At 42.7% G+C, this 21,429-nt stretch overlaps 1 long non-coding RNA gene and 1 other non-coding gene across 3 annotated transcripts in view; one reads left to right on the top strand and one right to left on the bottom strand.

The window, feature by feature from the left end:
- LOC123591443 overlaps positions 1–21,429 on the top strand; it is a 207,057-nt gene that overhangs the window by 98,725 nt on the left and 86,903 nt on the right. For both annotated transcript variants that reach the window (XR_006709324.1, XR_006709322.1), the window contains exon 9: positions 270–345. This is a non-coding gene — a long non-coding RNA (uncharacterized LOC123591443). The remainder of the gene's footprint in view (positions 1–269; positions 346–21,429) is intronic.
- On the bottom strand, positions 9,943–10,049 carry LOC123592250. The gene has a single exon (XR_006709650.1). It is a non-coding gene; the product is annotated as a U6 spliceosomal RNA (small nuclear RNA).

The raw sequence follows: 21,429 nt of genomic DNA, 5'->3' as shown, positions 1-21,429 counted from the left end.
TAAAAAGCAATTTAAAACAGAAAAAAAGTTTAAATGCTGTCGATCTGTGTGGATTGAGCTACCCGGGGGGAAAAGGTGTGGGACGTGAGCTGCGTGGTGTTGGTGAGCAGCTTTTGCGTTCTGTCCTCTTCAACCTCACTTTGTTTTTTTATCATCGTTTCCTCTGTCAACTGGCAAACTTGAAAAAGCTTTAAGGCTTTCAAATATCTGTGGTGACAAGTTGCAAACGAACCTAAAACAGTCACGGTTTTTTTTCTTTTTCTCTCTAGGTGATTCTCGCTCATGCCTTTCTGAGAAAACGTCATGAATATTTCATCAAACGTGAGAGAGAAGAATGCCATCACTGTGAGCATATTTTTGTATTATATTATTTTGTTACGCAGCTGCTATTGAATTCTTTCTGATAGAGCACCTACTATTATTCAGGTCCTTTGTGATTTTGGTTTTCTCAAGCCATCTGCTCCCCCTCTGACCACAAGAAGAACTTTTAGTTTCCCAAACTACCCACGGCTGAATTCACAAGGTTTGGAGGGGCAGAAGTGACCCATTTGCCAGCAACTGCTGGCTTTCTAGATAGCTCTTTGATGATCCCTTGATTCCCACTGTCTTATATGAACACTGCAGAGATACTGACCATTTCTCATTCCTACAGCTCACTTTGTGCCTTGGGCAAGTTACTTCTCCTCCCTGAGTCTTTCTACTCATCTGTAGTAAGGGAATAATGATACGTACTTTGTGGGTCATTATGGAGATTAAATATATGTAAAGTTCTGCTTGTACTACCTAGTACAGAGTAAGCCAATATTTGATGCCTATTATTATAATTATTTGCCTTAAACTTATCTGACTACTTAAGTAAATGAAGGAGGTGCCATTATAATGAAACAGTTACAAATGAATAACCCTGTTCTATGGGCCTCCAGGCGAACTTGTCCTTTGGGTCAGAATGGCCAGGCTGTCCCTGTGGGAAGTCTCTTCCCAGCTTCCTTAGTGCCTGCAGGAGTGACCCCCGAGCATGTGTCAGAGGTGATACGCCTTGGTGATGCCGTACTCACCGTGTGGACGAAGACTGGGATTTCAATGTCAGCCCCACCATTTATTAGCTTGGGACTGTGACAGTGAACACTATTCAATCTCAGTTTCTTCATCTGTAAATTGGAGATCGATTATAATAGTATCCCCAGTAGCTCGTGCAAGGATTGAATGAGACAGTGTCGTCAAACACGCAGTGGGATTCAGTGAACTCTCACTAGTCAGCTTGCTAGCCCAGTCCAGGTGGTGGTCAGAAGGATCAAAGGCATGTGGATTTGCTCTCCTTTCCGTCCTGACAGTTGTATCCCAGCCCTTGGGGTCAAGACAACCTCACCATAGCTTTTTACTGTTTTTAATATTAAGACGTTCTTATATTGAATCTGCTTAAATTAGAATTCCCTTCGGGTGCCTGGGTGGCTCGGTTGGTTAAGCGTCCGACTTTGGCTCAGGTCATGATCTCGCGGTTCGTGGGTTCATGCCCCGTATCGGGCTCTGAGCTGACAGTTCAGAGCCTGGAGCCTGCTTCGGATTCTGTGTCTCCCTCTCCCTCTGCCCCTCCCCACTCTCACTGTCTCTCGCTCTCTCAAAAATAAGTAAACATAAAAAAAAAAATTAAAAACAAAAAAGAATTCTCCTCTACTTAGTTATCCAAAGACAATCATCCTTACTGGTGCTTACTCACAAGCCTTTATAATACAAGCATTGAGTAGATGGATTTGCACATCAATAATCAAAGCTAAGGCCTACCGAGGGCTTCTGTGTCAATCACTTGTGTCATTTAATTTTTACATCAATGTTTTGAAGTGCTATTCTCACTCTACAAATGAAAAAACTGAAGCTCAGAGAGGTAACCTTACCCAGATTTACAGAGCTAATAAGTTATTACATTATTACATTACATTAGCTATTACATTAGCTAATAAGCTAATAGACCCTGTGTTTGAATATAGAGAATTTAAATCCACAACTACTTGTAGTATGATATACATCCCTCAAAATGCTTTACCATGTTAAATACCATATATATATAATTTCAACCCATGTGCTGACAGACCTCTCACTGACATGCACCCTGGGGACACTGTTCTGGCAGGACCAAGCCCTCCACTTCACCACTGGATTGTCCTGAATCTCTGAACCTGGGCCAAGCTATGGCCATTGTTCGTGAAAATCTTTCCATGGGATCGTGCAAAGAAAACAGAGAGGGAATGCTAAAAACCCAATAGCAATCTAGAGCTGACACACTATATAGAGAATGGGCAGTCTGTCAATCAAACATTCTAGTTAAATCAGAGGTTTTAGCATTTGTATGGAACATTAAATGTCAGTTCCCAAAGAATATGCATATAATTTCTAAAACCCAAACTGAGCATGTTTTCATCTTTCTTTGGCAATTCAGAAGTCATGGGTTGTGTCTCCAGGTCATTATCAGACACATTAGTCACCTCAGTATAAACTACCAGCCAAAAAGGAAAGTGCAATTTAAATGGGATATACTTGGGGCACCTGGGTGGCCCAGTCGGTTAAGCGTCAGACTTCGGCTTAGGTTACGATCTCACGGTTTGTGAGTTTGAGCCCCACGCCAGGCTCTGTCCTGACAGTTCAAAGCCTGGGGCCTGCTTCGGGTTCTGTGTCTCCCTCTCTCTCTGCCCCCCACCCCTGCTCACACTCTGTCTCTCTCTCCTTCAAAATAAATAAACATTAAAAAAAAAAGTAATGGGATATACTGGATTACAGAGAGTATATTGTATTTGACTATTGGCTGAAAGTGTCCTAAATTTTCATTTCCATATTTCATCGTACTTAATCCGTAATTCATGAGAGCCCTCAGCTAAGCGAAAACCATGTGAATGTTTATTTGCCTAGAATAGTTTACATCATGTTCATTTGTAAATGTGCTTTTTCTGTTGCCTTAGCCCTTGCAACCTTCCTAGTGTGGATTGAAGGATGAGAACTGTGAACACAGAGATGGGCAAATGGAAAAGTCACTGGGATCTGTCCAAAACATTGGCTTAGGAATTTAGGGAACATCAGAAAAATGCCCCACTTCTCAGGGTCTCCCTTTCCTTTATCGTCTACTAACCACAGAGAAACCGCCTCCCTCCCAGCCCTGGGAGTCTTTCTCCACTACCTTATTCTTTCAGCTTCCTTGAGGTTCAGCTTCAATGTGCCAGGAGACCTCAGTTCTAAGTCATCACTTTCTCAATCCCACTGCCCCACATGAGGTCATTAGTAAAGCCATCTCCAGCTCTAACCTGATCCCTAGTGGGCTGTGTCAGATGAGGGAGTCAGCACTCTGAGAGCTAAGGCAATGCTGACCCTCTACAGATACCTTTGGAGTCTTGGTACGTCTGGGCTAAACAGAGAAAGATTATCTATGGATTCTACTTTATGTATATATATTGTTGGTTCGAAACCTCAGAAGATTCCCGGGTAAAATCTGAAACTGGCCCAACACACAGAGGGTAAGGAGAGACCTGAGAAAGAGGCAGGCCACTCCAGATTGGTAGGTGGCAGTTTTAATAAGCAGGGAACTTACCAGTCTCCTTGTGGGTGGCCACAAGACAAATAGATCTCCACACCACCTGCCACATCTCAAAAGTTTATACAGAGACCTTAACTGGGTCCAGTCACATATACTGTCCAGATGGTCTTAACAACACATTGCTCTCTCAAGGCTGCATCCTTGAAAACAGCTCTGGCTGTAAGAACCATGGGCAGAAGGTACATTCCAAGGACAGGGGAGGGTTGAGTAGCCTCCAACTGCCTGGGTCTGGTTCCCTGGTCCTGTCCTCTCCATGACCTCCTGCAACGTATTTCCAGTGACTTTATAAACACACAAGTGATTTCTCATTTCAGTATATATGTAAATTCCCTTTGGTTACATTAAAATCTATTTCTGTGTACTGACTACATAATTTATTGATCATCTGATGGTCTTCTTCTTACAAACTAAAAATATTAGAGGCAGCAGTGATGTGGAATTCTAAATCAAACCTTGCCACCCATCCACATCTGGCCAAGGAGACACTAATGGGTGACCTCTGCTATATTCACTGCTATGGTAGACAGAACTCTAAAGATGGCCCTCCAAGATTATTCAACCAAACACAAATCTAGGTATTGTTGTGGGAAAAAAAAACCAACTTTGCAGATGTAATTACATTTACAGATCTTAAAATAGGGAGATTATCCTGGATTATCTGGATGAGCCAAATATAATCAGTGGAGCCCTTAAAGGAGAGCTATGTCTCTGGCTGCAGTCAGTGGGATGTAGCAGTAGAAAGCAGCAAAGAGAAGATGAGGCAGGATGGAACGAAGGTCTGAGAGATATGAAGTGTCATAAGATCTGAGCCACTTTTGTTGGCTTTGAAGATGGAGGAAGGGAACCATGAGCCAGGGAATGCGGGTGGCTCTAGGAGCTGAGTAAAACCTCCTGTGGGCAGCTAGCAAGAAAACGAAGGCCTCAGTTCTTCAACAGCAAAGAACCAGATTGAGCGAACAACCTGAATGAGACTAGAGGGAGAGATTCTGGCCGAAGAGCCTCCAGGAAGGAGCACAGCCCTACTGACACCTTGATGTTAGCCTGTGGGACCATAAGATGAGCCTACCAGACATCTAACCCACAAAACTGAAAGAAAAGAAATGGATGTTGTTTGAAGCTACTAAGATAGTGGTAATTTGCTACAGCAGCAGTAGGAAACTAATGAACTAATCTCCAGTGAGAAGTTCCTGTTTTCCAAATCCTATTCCCTATTTGGTTTTCTTACCAAAATCATCTTTGATTCAATTGCTCTCCTTTCCACTCCCATTTACTGGGATATAGAGATAGATCCATAAAGTCTATGTTCACTCTAAAAATGAAATCCATATCCATTATAAAGTGAGGGTCACACTGAACATCTAATTGTGTGACATTTTTCTGCCATTTACACACTGTTAGAGTGCAGGAAAGTCATTGTATCATAGAAATGCGTGGGGTTTTTTAAACACAAAGCCAGTCAGTTTGGAGAGACAAAAGAAAGGCTTAAAAATTCAGTCAAATGCATTTGACCTCAGCTTACACTGAGCTTTTATAGGAAAGAGACCCACTTTTGGAAGTAACCTTTAGGTACCTAAATTGAATGTTGGAAAGTCTCAAATGCTTTCTCAAAGTCCCAGGAATGGATACAGTATTACTTTTCACAAAGCCTTGCAGTGGAAATTGAGTGAATTCAGTCAGAAATGCCAACAGTTATGGTAGACCTTAAGGAAGCCATGGTTTATGGCCTTCGAGCATTTTGTTCACAGCTTGGATCCCATTTATAACAAACGTGATGACAAATAATATATATTGTGTAATGTCTCTCAGTCATAGTTCCTAAGTGAAATTTGAAAGAGGTAACCCAAAAACAGCACAACTTAACAGGATTTGGTTTATTGGAATTCGTGATAATGTCTCTGCCTTTGGAACCAACAGCAAGCATGAAATCCTACGGCAGCAACGATTCCTCAGCCTTACCTACTGCTGAGGAAAAGATTAGAAAGATGGGTGGGCTCTGAAACCCAGTATGCCTGCTTTCCCACTGAGATGTCTCTTTGTGATAAAATCACTAGTGACCAATAAGGAGACTTCCAGGGCTCTGAGCTGCCCTCTCTGTGTTGACGTGGTGTTGACATGAAGACAAAGAGAGTTCTGAGGTGGACCTAGCCTGGCCTGGGTTTGGGCATTCTGCATTCTGCTCACCAGAGTGGACTATAGAGTAACCAAATGCACAAGCATGCATTTTGTGCGCAGTTTTAAAAAAATAATTCCTATTGGTATATGTTTTACTCCGGATCTATTTCCTGAAACAGTGAAAAAGGAAACGCTTTCCAAAGAAGCAAAAGCAGCCAATTAGCTTTCAATGGACCAAGACTCAAAAATCTGGATTCTATTTGTGGTTCTGCCGGTGACCCAGAATGAGAAAATTAACAACTTGCAGCTTGGGGGCCTTTGGCTTACTACACTCTTTCTACCATAAAGTGACAGAAGAAACAGTGTGGTGCCTAAAGGCACAGACTCCCAAGTCAGACAAACCTTGCTTCCTGTCCCAGCTCTGTCGCCTAGTGCCCATGTGCCTCTGCATTACTTAAGCTCTCTAAATGTCAGTTTCTTTACCTTTAAGTGAATACAACAGTATCTATCTCAAAAAAGATGATGTTATAACCAAATAACCTGATAAGTTTAGCACAATTTCTTGCCCGCAGTGAGCACGCACAAATTTGAACTGTTAGTATTATGACAGCTATTAAGGAGGACTCCCACCGCCCCTCGTGTAACACAGACAACTTACATTCATCGGGCGTTCCTAACTTTGCACTCATCTATAGCTTTCCATCCTCAGAACCAAGTGGCGACCAAATAAATTGCTTTACATAATCGATTTCATAAAAGTAAAAGTAAATCTCACTGGACTCACACCTTCCACCTCCACAACTTTGTATTCCTGACATGCCCTAACCTGTAAAACTGCCTTTCACGGTGTGAATGCAAATGACACTGCTTGAAAAGGAAAAGAGAGAGAGAGAGCACGCGCGTGACAGTGACAGTGTGAGAAGGAAGCTGTTAGGACAGGGCAAAGCGGACACCCAGAGGGCAGACAAAGCACATCTGTCTCTGTCATTGCCACCTGGCCCCGTTTCCAGCGCTTAGAGACCGTTTTTGTGTGCTCGGTGTATTAACTGGGTTTCTGTCACCCACAGAGTCCACCTCTGTCAGTCTCAAGGCAGCGTTGAGGCCTGGAGTCTCAACGCTCACCTTAGGAGGAAGCTTCCTAAAAGCCACAACTAGGAAGGCTGGGAGGTGTCACAGCCAGGTGACAGTCCCTGCCAGTGCCTAGGGAAAGGAGGAACGGTGCTTACTCTCCGAGGACCGATGCATTTCTCTTTGAATCGATCAAGAAACGTTTCAGATAAGTCAACTTGTCAAGCAAATGGAAATATCAAAAGAGTGAGGTTACCATATCTGGGTCTGCTGCTCACATGTATGCTGGCAAAGAGCGAGGCGCTAAGAGGCAACGTTTGCTTCCTTGCCACCATTTGATGACTGTGAGAAGCTAGACATGGATGTGGGCAGCAGTGACATGAGCCTCTGAGTCAGAAAATAAGGGTTTTGACTCTGGATCTCTGTGGCCTTATCTAGTAAGTTAAACTGCTCTGAGTCTCGGTTTCTTCATCTCCAAAATAATACAGATGATAGATAGATAGATAGATCGATCGATCGATCTAGATACAGACAGATAGAGGCACTGATACAGATATTGATAGATACAGATATAGATACAGATACAGATAGATCCTGTTATATAGAGAGATCCTATATGTACAGAGTGGTAAAGAGTTAAATGAGGCACCACATGGAAAGCCCCTGGCTTTAGGATGTTCTTAATAAATCTTCATGTCCTGCTTTAAGTCCTTGACCTCTACCAACTCCGGATGATTCATCAGTTGATTACATTGGTCAGGGATTACACAGATCTTTTCTCACACTCTTTCTTTCTCTTTGTGTTTTGTCATTGTCAGTTTCTAGTCTCTTCACTTAAGGCTACCCCTACCAGAAGGGGAAAGCAAAGAGGGGACTTAGCAAGCATTCTCATAAGATATTATAAAAGAAAGTTATTGGTACTAGGCTTAAATAAAACTGGTGAATTTTATTTCTCTAGATTTTCCTTAGAATCTATCAAAAACTCAAATGTGTAGTAGCATTATAGGTATAAGGGCCAATATTATTTCTTTGAGCCTCGCTTGGCTTGAAAATAGCAGAAACCTGGGATAGTATTTCAATAGCAAAATCATTTTGCATCAATCAACACCATTTCAGAATGGTTATTATTGTTAAGAAGGATTTTCATAAAATCTTAATTTCTTATTTTACCTTTCTTACTTAAAACATCATAATAAAATTTTCCTCTGACTTCCCTGGCCTTGATAGTTACCCAAATAATATTTGAGCTCACAGGAGAGAATTAAATGGCTTCTGTCCAAATGAGATATTATTCTAGTTAATTATTAGCCATTAAAATTCCAATTTAGTGTTCAACACACCAGTAGACAGATGCTGCCACTGCTGTGGGTCAGTGCTTTTGTAAAAAACAATCCCATACTAGTCAGGTATGAAATTACGCTGAAAGGTTGGATGAGCTAACGGCACCGTGTATTGCAAATGTGTGCTCAGAGCTCTCTGCACAGAATAAAGCCCACAGAGGCTCCCTAGGGTACGTCTAGGACTTTGGAAAGTGAAGTTCATTTACATTCTGCAAATTGCTTCTATTAATAGCATTGAAAGAAGAAAATATAGTAAAGAGCACTCTGGGGGATTTCAAGAGAAACAGCCCCTCTGGCTCCTGGAGGGGCCATGAGGGTGGAGAAAAATGAATCACATGGAGAACAGCTTTACAAAGTAACATACCGACATGCCTCCCTTAAAACAGTTCTGAGGCCTCGTCTCATAAGCATTTAGAGGGCTCTAACAAAAAGGAGGGAACAGATCAGAGGACTCAGTCAGGAAAGTCTTTGAGGGGTGAGTAGAAGAAGCAGTAAGTGATGATCTGTGTAGATGCTTGAGTCAGAAACAGCAATTTATGTGAGAAAGGAAGGAAATGTACTTGCTGCAGTAGAAGGTCTGCAACAGACTAATAAAAGGTGGGAACATCTGAGAATTGTTCTGTATTTTGACAGTGAGGACAGTTGCCCAGGTACATACATTTGTCAAAGCTCACTGAAATATAAATGTTAAATGGGTGCAATTTTGTAACTGTAAAGTTATATCCCCGTAACGAATAGTTTGAAAAGATGAAAAAAAAATTAATTAAAGAAGTTCAATCAGCAGGGAATGAACTTCTTCAAAAGATCATTTCTCGACCTTTTTTTCTTTCCCTGTTTTAAAAATTGAATTTCAAATCTAATAGAGAGGGACTAGAGAGCATGCTTCCCAAACTTAACGTTTTTGAAAAAAGGCACTCATAAAAATCACACTTTTGGAATTGGATACATTTCGATTTAACTGTGTGGACACTTTTATGACCAATGGCAAACTGAATTTGGAATATTTTTCATTCTCAGCAGCTGATTAAACTAAGATTTTGTCTTCTTGTGCATTCTCTGGTAATGTATTTAGACCTTAAATCCTCAGTTGTAGATTAATACACAATTTACATAGGCTAAGCAAGTATATTGCCTTGTCTTGTGTAAACTACATTGGTATTTGAAGGTGTAGGTCTCCAACCACCAACATCAGCACTATTAAATGTAAAATAGAATGTCACAGGTTACAGAGGGCCAACATTCCCACTGCAATAAACAAAAGACAAACTGCAAAAAAAAAAAAAAAACCTCACATTATTTTAAGATATTAGAGTTTTCTGGAGGCGATGAGGTTTATTTTTTTTTTATTATTATTATATGAAATTTATTGTCAAATTGGTTTCCATACAACACCCAGTGCTCATCCCAAAAGGTGCCCTCCTCAATACCCATCACCCACCCTCTCCTCCCTCCCACCCCCATCAACCCTCAGTTTGTTCTCAGTTTTTAAGAGTCTCTTATGCTTTGGCTCTCTCCCACTCTAACCTCTTTTTTTCTTTTTTCCTCCCCCTCCCCCATGGGTTCCTGTTAAGTTTCTCAGGATCCACATAAGAGTGAAACCATATGGTATCTGTCTTTCTCTGTATGGCTTATTTCACTTAGCATCACACTCTCCAGTTCCATCCACGTTGCTACAAAAGGCCATATTTCATTTTTTCTCATTGCCACGTAGTATTCCATTGTGTATATAAACCACAGTTTCTTTATCCATTCATCAGTTGATGGACATTTAGGCTCTTTCCATAATTTGGCTATTGTTGAGAGTGCTGCTATGAACGTTGGGGTACAAGTGCCCCTATGCATCAGAAAAATATGGAACGCTTCACGAATTTGCGTGTCATCCTTGCGCAGGGGCCATGCTAATCTTCTCTGTATCGTTCCAATTTTAGTGTATGTGCTGCCGAAGCGAGCACGGCAATGAGGTTTAGATTAACTCAAAAATCCCATCCAGAGTAGGGAAAACTCTTCCTAGGTGAGTTGACCGTAACCACCTGTTTTCTTCCTTTGGGGCACTCGCCAAGAGATAAATGCCATTGGTGAGAGACCAGTGATTGAGCTTGGCCCAGGTAGAGTGAAACCAGCAGAGCTTTTTGTGTTCACACACATCCAGCAGACTGAAAACTACAGGAGACCCAAATGCAGGACTAGGTTTTACCAGGGATCATTGGCTGCCCTCAGTCTTTTGTTGCATAGAAGGCAAAATCCTACTGGAAAGAAGGAGGCTGCAAAAATACAACTGGTCTCCTCCCGAAGATAGTTCTCAGATTTTGAATTTGCATGGGTCTGAAAGTTAGAGAGTTTAACACTGCAGAATCATCAAAGAGCAAAACTTTCAGACTAAAGAGACAGACTCCCACCAACGTCTGGGTACAAAACGGGCTGTGCGCAACTCGTCCACCAGAGGGTTTCCGTTCCATGCAGCAGCTGGAGTGAGCAACTTTTCTGAACCCAGCCATTCTATTCCTAGGTATTAACTCAAGAGAAAGGAAAGCATACGTCCATACAAAGACATAAATGTCCATAAATTGCCCAAAAAATGTTCATAGGTTTTATTTGTAATGGCCAAAAACTGAAGACAACCCAAATGCCCATTAATAGAGGGATAACCAAATGGGGCATACTTGGCACAATATGGATAAATCTCAAACTAATGACACTGAGTAACAGAGGCCAAACAAGAAAGGGCACATGCTACATGATTCCACTTCTGTAAAATTGTCAATGCAAACTTATCTACGGTGACAGAAAGCAGATCGCTGGTTGCTCAGGGATATGTGTGAGAGAGAAGGGAGGGACAGGGAGGGACAGGTGGTAGGAATTACAAAAAAGACAGCAGAAAATGTGGGGTAGTGATGGAAATTAACTTTTAGTTCTGTATTCTCAAATGCTTTTGGGGCACCTGGGTGGCTCAGTCAATTAAGCGTCTGACTTCAGCTCAGGTCATGATCTCAAGGTTTGTGAATTCCCAGCCCCACGTGGGGCTCTGTGCTGACAGCTCAGAGCCTGGAGCCTGCTTCAGATTCTGTTTCCCTCTCTCTCTCTGTCCCTCCCCTGCTTGTGCACTTTCTCTCTCTCTCTCTCTCTCTCTCTCTCTCTCTCTCTCTCTCAAAAGTAAATAAATAAACATTAAACATTTTTACATAATAAATAAATAAAGTTACAAGCACAAGGTTCAAGATCAAGATCTAGGACTTTAGAAAAGTTATTCAATCCAAACCACACCTTCTTCGTCTGCACCATAGAGATAAATGGTCCCTGACCCATTTTCAGTCACTAGGTTATTGTAATTTTCAAGTGAGATCATGTCTATAAGGGCATTTTGAAATAAAATCCTTAAAGGTCTATGTCACTGTGATAATAATTAATTTAGGTGGAGCCACTGCCTGCCATGTGGGGCTCTTGTACAGAACAGCACAAGAAACTCCCTCTGGGTGCATGAATTACATACAGGTCCCCATGGGCTGCCTCAGTCCCCACAGGGTACACAGTGGGAAAAATGGCGCCACTTGGCCAAGAAAAGGGCAGAGCATGGTGGGTGATGCACAGTTTGACCTCTGCCCGGGCTTGGTATTTTGGGTCACTGCAAAAACCCTGACCCTTCCTCTGTGGTTCTGGGCGTAGTCCAGTCCTTCCTTTCAAACTAGGTAGGAGCAGCATACCTGTGTTAGAGTTTAAGTTGAGTGGATGAGAGGAGGAGGAGGAAGAGAGGGAGGAGAGTGTATCCCGAATGTCAGTGACTGGCAGACTCACAGATTCCTTGAAGGCCCGGGATACTTATGAAGCAGGTGCGAGGGAGCACCGAGCGGTGGAATCACAGCTCAGAGAAGGGAGGACTCAGCAACAGGACCACTACCTCTTTCCTGCAAGGTCTTGCCTTGGCCTGGCCCAGGCTCTGCAGAGCGGAGCTTCATTTGGAAGGCGAATAAACCACGTGCACCAACAGACCTGAACCGGAAGCAAGCCAGGGTCAAGCTTCTGTTTCTATTCTAAATTACCTTGCTCCAAATTACTAAACCAAAGGCCATTATCTCAACATCATAAACCTTATTTCTAATTAAGATGATCTATGTCTCTTTCAGAATTACACGTTCCAATTAGCCAGGGAATAAAGTTATTCCTATTGTGTACTGACACGTTAAAATTATCATGGAAAAAGTAAAAAATTACTTCAATTAAAAGAAAGTATTACTCTTCTGCCAGGCTTGTTCTGAAATATGGATTCTTCACACGGCATTACAACTTCATTAAATATATTTTTGCTTGTAACAATATATATTTTCTTCACCATTTTAACAAAATGTCCTCAATGCTTCTAAGTGGCAGCACGTATGTCCATCAGCTGTGAGAGCTCATGTCCCATGCTCAGGTTATTTGCATCTAAATCTTCTAACATTATGACAGGAGATAATTTTGCCCTAGGGAGACATACAAGACCTGGTATTAGATTTCCTTTCGTATTTCCCCCTCATGTAATTTCTCAGTGTTTTTTTTTAGAAAAGCTCTACGCATTCTATAAAAAGAAGATTCCAGGAAAATAACCGTTAACTACGTGTGGTGATGGGTGTGAACCAGACTTATTGTGGTAATCATTTTGCAATAAATCATGTTGTACACCTGAAACAAATATAGGATAAAAAAAGTCAATTATATCTGAATTTAAAAATAAACACTGACAATCCCTCTCATACCCTGTTAGTGGGAGTGAAAATTGGCTTAAACACTATGAAAAGCTTTTGATAGTATATTTAATAAAAATAGATATACACGTGTCCTATGACCAAGCCCCAAAAAAAAAAAAAAAAATCCCGTTAGCTCTCTTCTAGACACACAGACCAAATAAAAATTCAGAAATTTGATACCTAAGAGTTCAGGCTCGTGGAGGACATGAGGAACTAGATTCGAATTCCAGCTCTGCCACTCCCCACCCCGTGGCTGAACATTCTCTGGATTTAGGTTTTATCACCTGCCAAATGGGTTCTGAGGAGATGAAGTAAAATAATATATGCAAATCTCATGTCACATAATAGGTGCTCATGGAATGCCACTTTCGCCTCACTCAATATCTTAGCCCTTCATGGTGGCTTCAAAAATATTTATTCGGTCAACTGAAAATGGGAGTCCCAAAGAAGTTTTTATTTGCTCTGCCAATCAGGGATATGCTTTCTGGAAGTAAAGTTTGAAGAGGCAACAGGCTAAGTTCTGGGCAAAATTTCCCATAAGTCAACTGCCTTCCTTGCTCTTTCATGCTGCCTAAATGTGTCTTGGCAATCTTCCCCTTCCCCTACTCCACCCACAGAAACTCCAAAATCCTGTCCTTCCCTGATGTGCATTATAATCTCCAGGAAGGCTTAGGTTGCTGGAAAGCAATCCAGTTAAATCAATTCTTATTTGGCAGTAACTGCCTAACCCATCTAGAGATATTTGCATTTTAAAAGGAAGCCCAGAGTGTTCATTCAAAAGAACACGTTGGCAGAATTTCAGGCAGCAAATCAAACAGAAGAAATCCTGTTGTATAGGAGAGGCATTTAGGGTGAGGACAGGCTTGGCACCCATACCCTTTAAATTATTGTATTAACGGGAGCCCTTATTGGCACAATGGCCAAGGTGGTCATTCCTAAGTGTCGCTTCTTTGGGGGGAGATGACTCTTACACTGTGGGTGCTTTTTCTCCTGGAGACCCTTGGGCTACACTTTTTCCTCCCTTAGCACCATCACTCTGACTCCAAGAAATATCAGTGCAAAGTACCAAAACCAAAGTTTTATTTCACAAAACTGTAATAACTGTAATAGTTCAATAACTTTAACGTTTTTTTCCCCCTAAAGTCGGAATTTGTGACAAAGGAATATCCTTCTTCATATAAGAAAAAACCCATTGCGTTACAAATTGCAAAAGTAATTCGACTTGCAGAAACTGGGAATTGTTTGCATTAGGATCATAGATCATCTATGAACCTAGATGTTACTTTCTGTCATCTTTCTCAACCTGTCTTACCGCAAATATTTTATCAAAGATATCGATAAACAAGAAAGCCAACCAGTTTTACAGATACTAGAACATAATTATGATGACTCCAACACTGGTGGAGAGCTTAATGAGAAAAGGAAAAGCACAGACAGGGGAAGAAATGGAAAGACATAGAGAATCTATTAGCTGAATGATTTCTGAATCATTTATCATTTTTCCTTGAAATAAAATCTTTGACCTTGGCTTTGAAAGTGCCAGAGACAGTATTTTCATATCAGTGTGGTGGGAAATATCTATTACCATTTATGAAACTATTTCTTCTTTTTGTTTCTCTTGTGTCTAATGGGTTTTTTTTCCCCCCTTCTAATCCTTATAGCTCAAAGCAGAAAATAAAATCATCAAAAGTTTCCTCCAAAAGTACCAGATGACCTTTGCTCAGAATTGTTTTCCCTTCAGATGAAGTTGGGTGAGGATATCACTGGGAAACCAGAATTTTAGACTCCAGCGTTTCCTCTTAAAATATCACCCCCAGTGATATTTCCCAGTGATAAGCACAGTCTCCTCTAAAGCACAGTGAGAATTTTTCCTCAAAGCTTCTTCACGCCCTCCCTCAATTAGAGCCTCACTGGTAGCCTCTGGGAACAAGTGTTTTAGAAGAATAAGAATTGCCAACATCCACAGCATCTTCGGAAATGCTGCTGCCAGACCCCCTAGGTAGTTTGACTGGCAAGAATGGCCTCCCAGGTAGCTTGGCTCCTAGAAACGTGAACAAACACAGCTGGCTCTCCATCACACTTGAGATACACTTGAGATAAGCGGAGAGCACTGAGCCCAAGTCCTCAGCTCCCCAGGGTGGAGTGGCACCTCAAGGGCAGGGCCACCCCACACTTAAGCAAGCCAAGAGCCTGCTCCAAGACCACGCCCCCTTGGCTGCTGTTCCGAAAGTTTCCATGGCTGCTCCTACCCGCCCTGATGTAACAACCAGCTCACACCTCGCATTCACTCTCACTTCTTTTTATCAACCTCTCCTATTCTTCAAACACCTCCGTTCTCCTTCCCTTGCTCCCTGCCAACCAGCCAGAGAAATACTGAGTAGTTGGGTTGACATCCTCCCTACAGGGCGCTAGTGAGGCCCTGGAAGAAATGGTGGCTTCCTGCCTTTGTGAATTGCAGGGTTGCCTCACCCTTTCCCCTATTAAACTCTCCCAACACCTCTCTAACCAGTGTCCCTAATAAATACCCTCTACTACCTGTGGTGGGTTCTGCCTTCCTGACTAGACCCTGACCAATGCAAACACACCTCAACAGTGGTTATCGGCATGTGCTCCAGGTTTTGCGGGTGTTTGAAGAATGGCTGATCTTCTGTGGGCCTCCACAACATCCTCTGAGGTCCCTTGTCTCCCTTCAAGCCTTAAGGGGCATTGAGCCGATGTCTCAATAGGCTACAGTCTATGATCCCAACTGTTTGCCTCCAGTTAAGACAGGTCCTCAAATTCTGCACCAGTTTCTCTGACCCCAAACCTCTGTGGTTCTCTGGCTTCTGAGCACCTCCAAGTCCCTTCATCAGGGCACATAGGTGCTCTGAGGTCTCCCGAAGGCTGTGGTTCCCCATGGCCTCAGGCTGTCTCTCTGTCACTCTCTTTCTCTCCCTGTCCCCCACCCCATTCCACTTTACTGCCTTTTCTCCTTTTTTGGATATGGTGTCCACTTAAATACAGGGTGTCTAGAAGCTTGCATTCTTCCCTAGGCTATTCCCATGGAAGCAGGCCACTACCTTCAATTCCATTATGTCCCCTCATGCTTACATGGGTGCGTGGATACCTCACCCCTCAGCCCTAAGAGAGGAGGAGAAAGCACAGACACCGATATCTCACTCTACCCCCTTCGTCTCATCCTCTCTGCCGTCTACTTGTCTCCTCCTTAGATCAGAAACATCTGCTTTTACTTCTTTGTCTTATTTGATGGAGGCTCGCCCCAGATTATTTCCTTCTCCCCAAAGTGTTATTTATATTCACTGCTTTCTGGGGAATCATACTGACAGAAAGGCTGTAGGAAAACATGATTTCCAGTTGGAGGAAAAAGAAATGAAAAATATATTCATTTAGTATTTTAACGTCTTCCTCCCACTGTGTGCTCCCTCTGGTGTATATATTTTTGTGCCCTCAGAGGACCTTTTTTCTTATCTAGATCTCTTTGTAAGTGAGAACTAGCCCCCTGCATTCACCCCGTGGGTCGGAGCTGTTCAACATGGTAGCCACTAACCACATGTCGCTGTTGAGCACTTGAAATGTGGCTCATCCGAGTTAAGATGTGCTCTAAGTGTATTAAATGGCACACCAGATATTGAAGACTAAGTCTTAAAACAGAATGTAATATATTGCATTCTTAATCTTTATATTGGTCACAGGTTGAAAAGAGAGTTTTGATGTACTGGGATTCATAAAATAGACTAAGATTAACTTCACTGGTTTCTTGCTCCTTTTTAACGCAGCTGTTGGACACGCGCGCACATGGCATGTTTCTGTTAGTCAGCTGCCGGCTTCACGGGATTTAGGATAGTTGCTGTGTGTTGACTATTATAGTCATGGCTGGTACCCCATACATTTGCCACTGGGGGCCCATACCAGCCGTTTACTGATGTGGTCAATTTGGGTCGGTGCCTTGCCATCAGTTGTGATTAAATACCTTTCCTATCACTTGAGTGGATGGCCATCGGCTGGCACCGTGCTGGCCTATAGCACTGGTTGAATGAATGAATAAGTGAACACTCAGGTGATACTTTCCTTAGTTTCTACAGTTACTGCACAATGCTGACATGACAGAAAATTACATGAATCTGTCACGCTGGCCAGATCTCCATTCTCTGCCCTGTGATTAGAAAGACCAAGCTAGAGGGTTACATTAATGGCAAACTACAAATGGTTTAAGAGAAAAGCCTCCTGCCCTATCTCTTGGGTGTGATGAGGTCATATTAGAGTAGGGTGAGTTCCTGATCCAATATGACTAGTGTCCTTATAAAAAGGGGAAATTTGGACACAAATGTGCACCACATGAAGGGATCAGGGTGATGCTTCCAGAAGCCCAGCGACACAAGGATGGCTAGCCAACCACCAGGAGATAGGAGAGATGCACCAAACAGATTCTCCTCATGACCCTCAAAGGGAACCAATCCTACTGAAGCCTTGATCTCACACTGGTAGCCTCCAGAAGCGTGAAATAACAAATTTCTGTTGGTTCAGCCTCTCTGTTCTTGGTGCTTGGTTACAGCAGCCCTAAGAAATTAACACACTCCCGCAATCTGAATGAGAATCCCGGCTCCTTTGTCTCCTATTGCTTTCCTCACGGTAGTGGATTACCTCCAACAATAATCTGTAGATATTTTTTTCGGGTCTGTCGGTGTAATGTCTGGGTCCCACTTTTCTCTCCAAATTCAGTGAGACACCAGCGTCCGCTTTGTCCCCCATTGTATACCCAGCATCGAGAAATAAAGAGCCACTCCATAAACATGTTATAACGAATACATGGGCTGTCCTACCTACCGCCGGAAACAGAATTAAAACGGTTCCAGGACCACACACATCCCTCCTCAGGAAAAAAAAATGTCACAAAGCCTGAGAACGTACACTAACAGTTTGTCTCAGCAGAAACAAACTCCTTTTTTTTTTTTTTTTAAGTTTTTATTTTTCTATTTTGAGAGAGAGAGAGGTGCACAAGAGGGAAGGAGAGAGTCGGGGCGCCTGGGTGGCGCAGTCGGTTAAGCGTCCGACTTCAGCCAGGTCACGATCTCGCGGTCCGTGAGTTCGAGCCCCGCGTCGGGCTCTGGGCTGATGGCTCAGAGCCTGGAGCCTGTTTCCGACTCTGTGTCTCCCTCTCTCTCTGCCCCTCCCCCGTTCATGCTCTGTCTCTCTCTCTGTCCCAAAAATAAATAAACGTTGGAAAAAAAAAATTAAAAAAAAAAAAAGAGGGAAGGAGAGAGAGAATCCCAGCAGGCTCCACACCGCCAGCGTAGAGCCCAGTGTGGGGCTCGAACCCACAAACCGTGAGATCATGACCTGAGTTGAAGGCAAGAGTTGGGCCCTTAACCGACTGAGCCACCTAGGTGCCCCAGCAGCCCTCCTTAATACAAGCTAAAAGGTGACATTTATCCTAGATCTCTTAGGCACAGGCTAGTTCATCAGATTAGCTGGATGGTATCAGACAAGGACTGGGAGTCTGAGAGAAGTTCTAGAAATAGAACCCTATGCCTCTGGAGACAGCAGGCCTACAGGACGCACCACAGTGTAAATGCAACTTTGAAAAGGCCGGGGGGGCGGGGAGTGTTTCCCTAGGATCACAGCAACAAGCAAGCAGAGGGCACCAAGCCCTCACTAGTGGGAAGGGAGCCAGCCAAAGGGAGACAAGCAGAAATGATCACCGTAGCTACCACTTACTGAATCTGAACCAAGTACCATACCAAACGCTTGACTTACATTATTTCATCCGATTCCCACATCGAGTATTATTATTCCCACTTTCCATGAGGAAACTAAAGTTTAGAGAGTTTCAAGAATTTGCCCAAGGTCATACAGTTAGTGAGTGATAAGACAGGGCTTAAAACCGGGGATTTGCTGTTATGATATTTTCCCAGCTTCCCAGTCTAGCATACAGCTGGCCTAGATGACCCCTGAAAGCGGAAAAATCCATGTATTTTAGAAAGTACTATTTACCGATGTCGGTTCACTTGTTCATCTACTAGACAGCAAACATCCTGAGACGGCAGTACTTTGTCTCCTTTATATGTGCGTACCCAAATTTAATTAGGTTTGCATTCCTACTTCCTAACACAGGACCCAGCTTATAGCAGGAGCTCAAAAATGTCTGTGTCATGAATAAATTGGCTAAACACTTGTTGGTCACTTATATATACGTTAAAAGAAATTCATCAATCTCAGAACCCTTCTTGTCAGTAAAAGAGCAGTTACAAAAATACTGGCCTGGAAAGGAGCATTTATCTTTGCCACTCTTCAATTATGGAGGACTGCAGTATGGTTCTATTTTTTTGTGAATAGAAAAGTATTCAGGGGACGCCTGGGTGGCTGAGTCAGTTAAGCGACCGACTTTTGCTTTCCGCTTAGGTCATGATCTCACAGTTTGTGAGTTCGAGCCTTGCATAGGACTCTGCCCTGACAGCGCAGAGCCTGCTTGGGACCCTGTCTCTCCTCCTCTCTCTCCCCTCTCCTACTCATGCTCTCTCTCTCTGTCTCTCTCTCTCTCAAAATAAATACATTTAGAAAAAAGCATTCGGGGCCACCCTACGGAAAGTCCCTATCCTTAGTTGCCAAGCTGCCCTTGGCAGCTGGCCTCTACATGCCCAACGTCTCTCCCCTTCTAGATTCTTATACTTAACTCTCCATTGGATTCCCTTTTGCTCACCTATTCCAATTTTTCTTGGAGTTGGTTTGCTAAATCAGGAATTTTTATTTTAATAAAACCTCCAAGGTAATCAAACAATTGATATTTTCAAATTAGATCACTCTGAAAGGTCGCTAATTTCAGACAGGCAGCTACCGATGATAGACCTCGGAATAATTTCTCCCTCCTAATAAGGAAACCAGAAGTCCGCTGGTGGATGGACAAGCAGGATGCAGAATTTCCATTCCCAACCAAGGTCATGTGAAATGGTTTCTTGGCAAATATCCTTTTGTTTCTTTTGCTTGCCTGTATCCTAAGCGGAGAAGGGAGGCCGGCCAAATACCAACTTGAACAGTCTGTAGAGTTGCCAGTCCCCAGAGAAGGCCTGGGTTCTCATTAGCAAAGAGATATGAGAGCCTATTTTGCAATGAAAGAGCTCACACAGGGCTCAAATCCTGAATAATTATCCACACTAGTGTAGGCTCTAGAATGGGAGGGCTTGAGGGGGCCAAACCCTTGCATATTGTAATTTGATATTTATGATGTTCTATCGCCATCTCCTGGAAGGAAAGACCAAGAACACACAAAAAGGATACCAGACTTCCGGGAAGAGAATTTTCTTCAGTTCTCAAGAAAGGTGAAGACCCTGCAGTCACTGAAGAGACATACTTACATCACGTTCCGGGTGAATTAGCATAACGTTGGGCAACCAAGAAAGCTAAGAGGCAAATGTTCAGAAGGCCAGCGTCTGTTATTTGAGAGCGAGAGATAACATCAAGCCTATGAGTGATGAGTCTTTCCAGTTGCCAGTCCCCAGAGAAGGTCTGCATTCTCATTAGTAAAGAGATACGAGATCCCATTTTGCAAGAGTCAATTGCACTCCAGGAGCACAAAGAGATACCGAAGGAAGGATTTCCACACTTGGCATGGAAAGTAATCATCCTTATCTTTGCTTTTTAAGTCTCAGAATTTGGCAAAACCGTGCCAAGGATTTTAAAACATTATGAATGTTTTAAGAATTTTTCCAGATTAACTCTTCTTCCCAGGCTAGCTGGTGTTGGAGTTATGCACACATTTGGCACAAATACAGCCGAATGAATTGAAATGCTTGACTCACTCTACACAAGATCCCATCAGTCTTCATATCTCAAGGTTTAGTTTACATATCAACAAAGGCTCATAGTGTAACGCTTTAAAATATTGTTTTAAAACGCAATTCTATTTTGGTCACCATGTCTTCTCCATCAATATCCTCATGCGGGGGGCGGGGGGGGTGGTGAAAAAAATCATAAAACTGTAGAATAAGAAGTATTTTAGTCCAACCACTTCATAGTCCCAAATCCAAGCTTCAGTCACACAAAGAGGGGAACTCTAAGGTTAATTCTCATGAGTCATCTGTTCTCCCTGAAATTGTTCTCCCATCCTGCCCGACCATCCTGACTTTAGGGGAGTTTTACAGCTTATACAACTCACCAACATCCTGAAGTAGCCAGGAATTGTTGACTTCTTTTCTGAATATACATTATGCTTATTCACAAAGCACAGAATATGAAACAGGTTTCAGATTTTAGAATTGGAAGGGACCTCTCCTTCATAACCGATAAAAGTGATTTGTTGGTGATACCTGATGGCCTATTTTGAAAGATGGCAGGTTTGAACATGGCATTAAAATATGTCAGGCCTTTTTTTTTTTTTTTAATTCAACTTTTCCTGAGGGCTTGCCCTGTAAAAAGCACTGTGGGGAACCTCTAGAAGATTTATTTCTATTCCCCAAAGGTTGACTATGTTGTCTGAATTGGGCTTCCCAAGCTACCCATAAACTGAAAGGAAAAGTGTGGTGGTCCGTTAGAAAAGTGGATACAAAGAAGCCTCATCCTTTCCTGGGTTCTGTCTCTTTACAGTGTATCTCATGCAACATGCTACTCAGGAGGGTTACTT

Source organism: Leopardus geoffroyi, chromosome B4 (genome assembly GCF_018350155.1).
Source record: "Leopardus geoffroyi isolate Oge1 chromosome B4, O.geoffroyi_Oge1_pat1.0, whole genome shotgun sequence".
Taxonomy (NCBI): Eukaryota; Metazoa; Chordata; class Mammalia; order Carnivora; family Felidae; genus Leopardus; species Leopardus geoffroyi.
The sequence above is the reverse complement of the archived record's forward strand: the minus strand, read 5'-3'. Positions and strand labels throughout refer to the sequence as shown.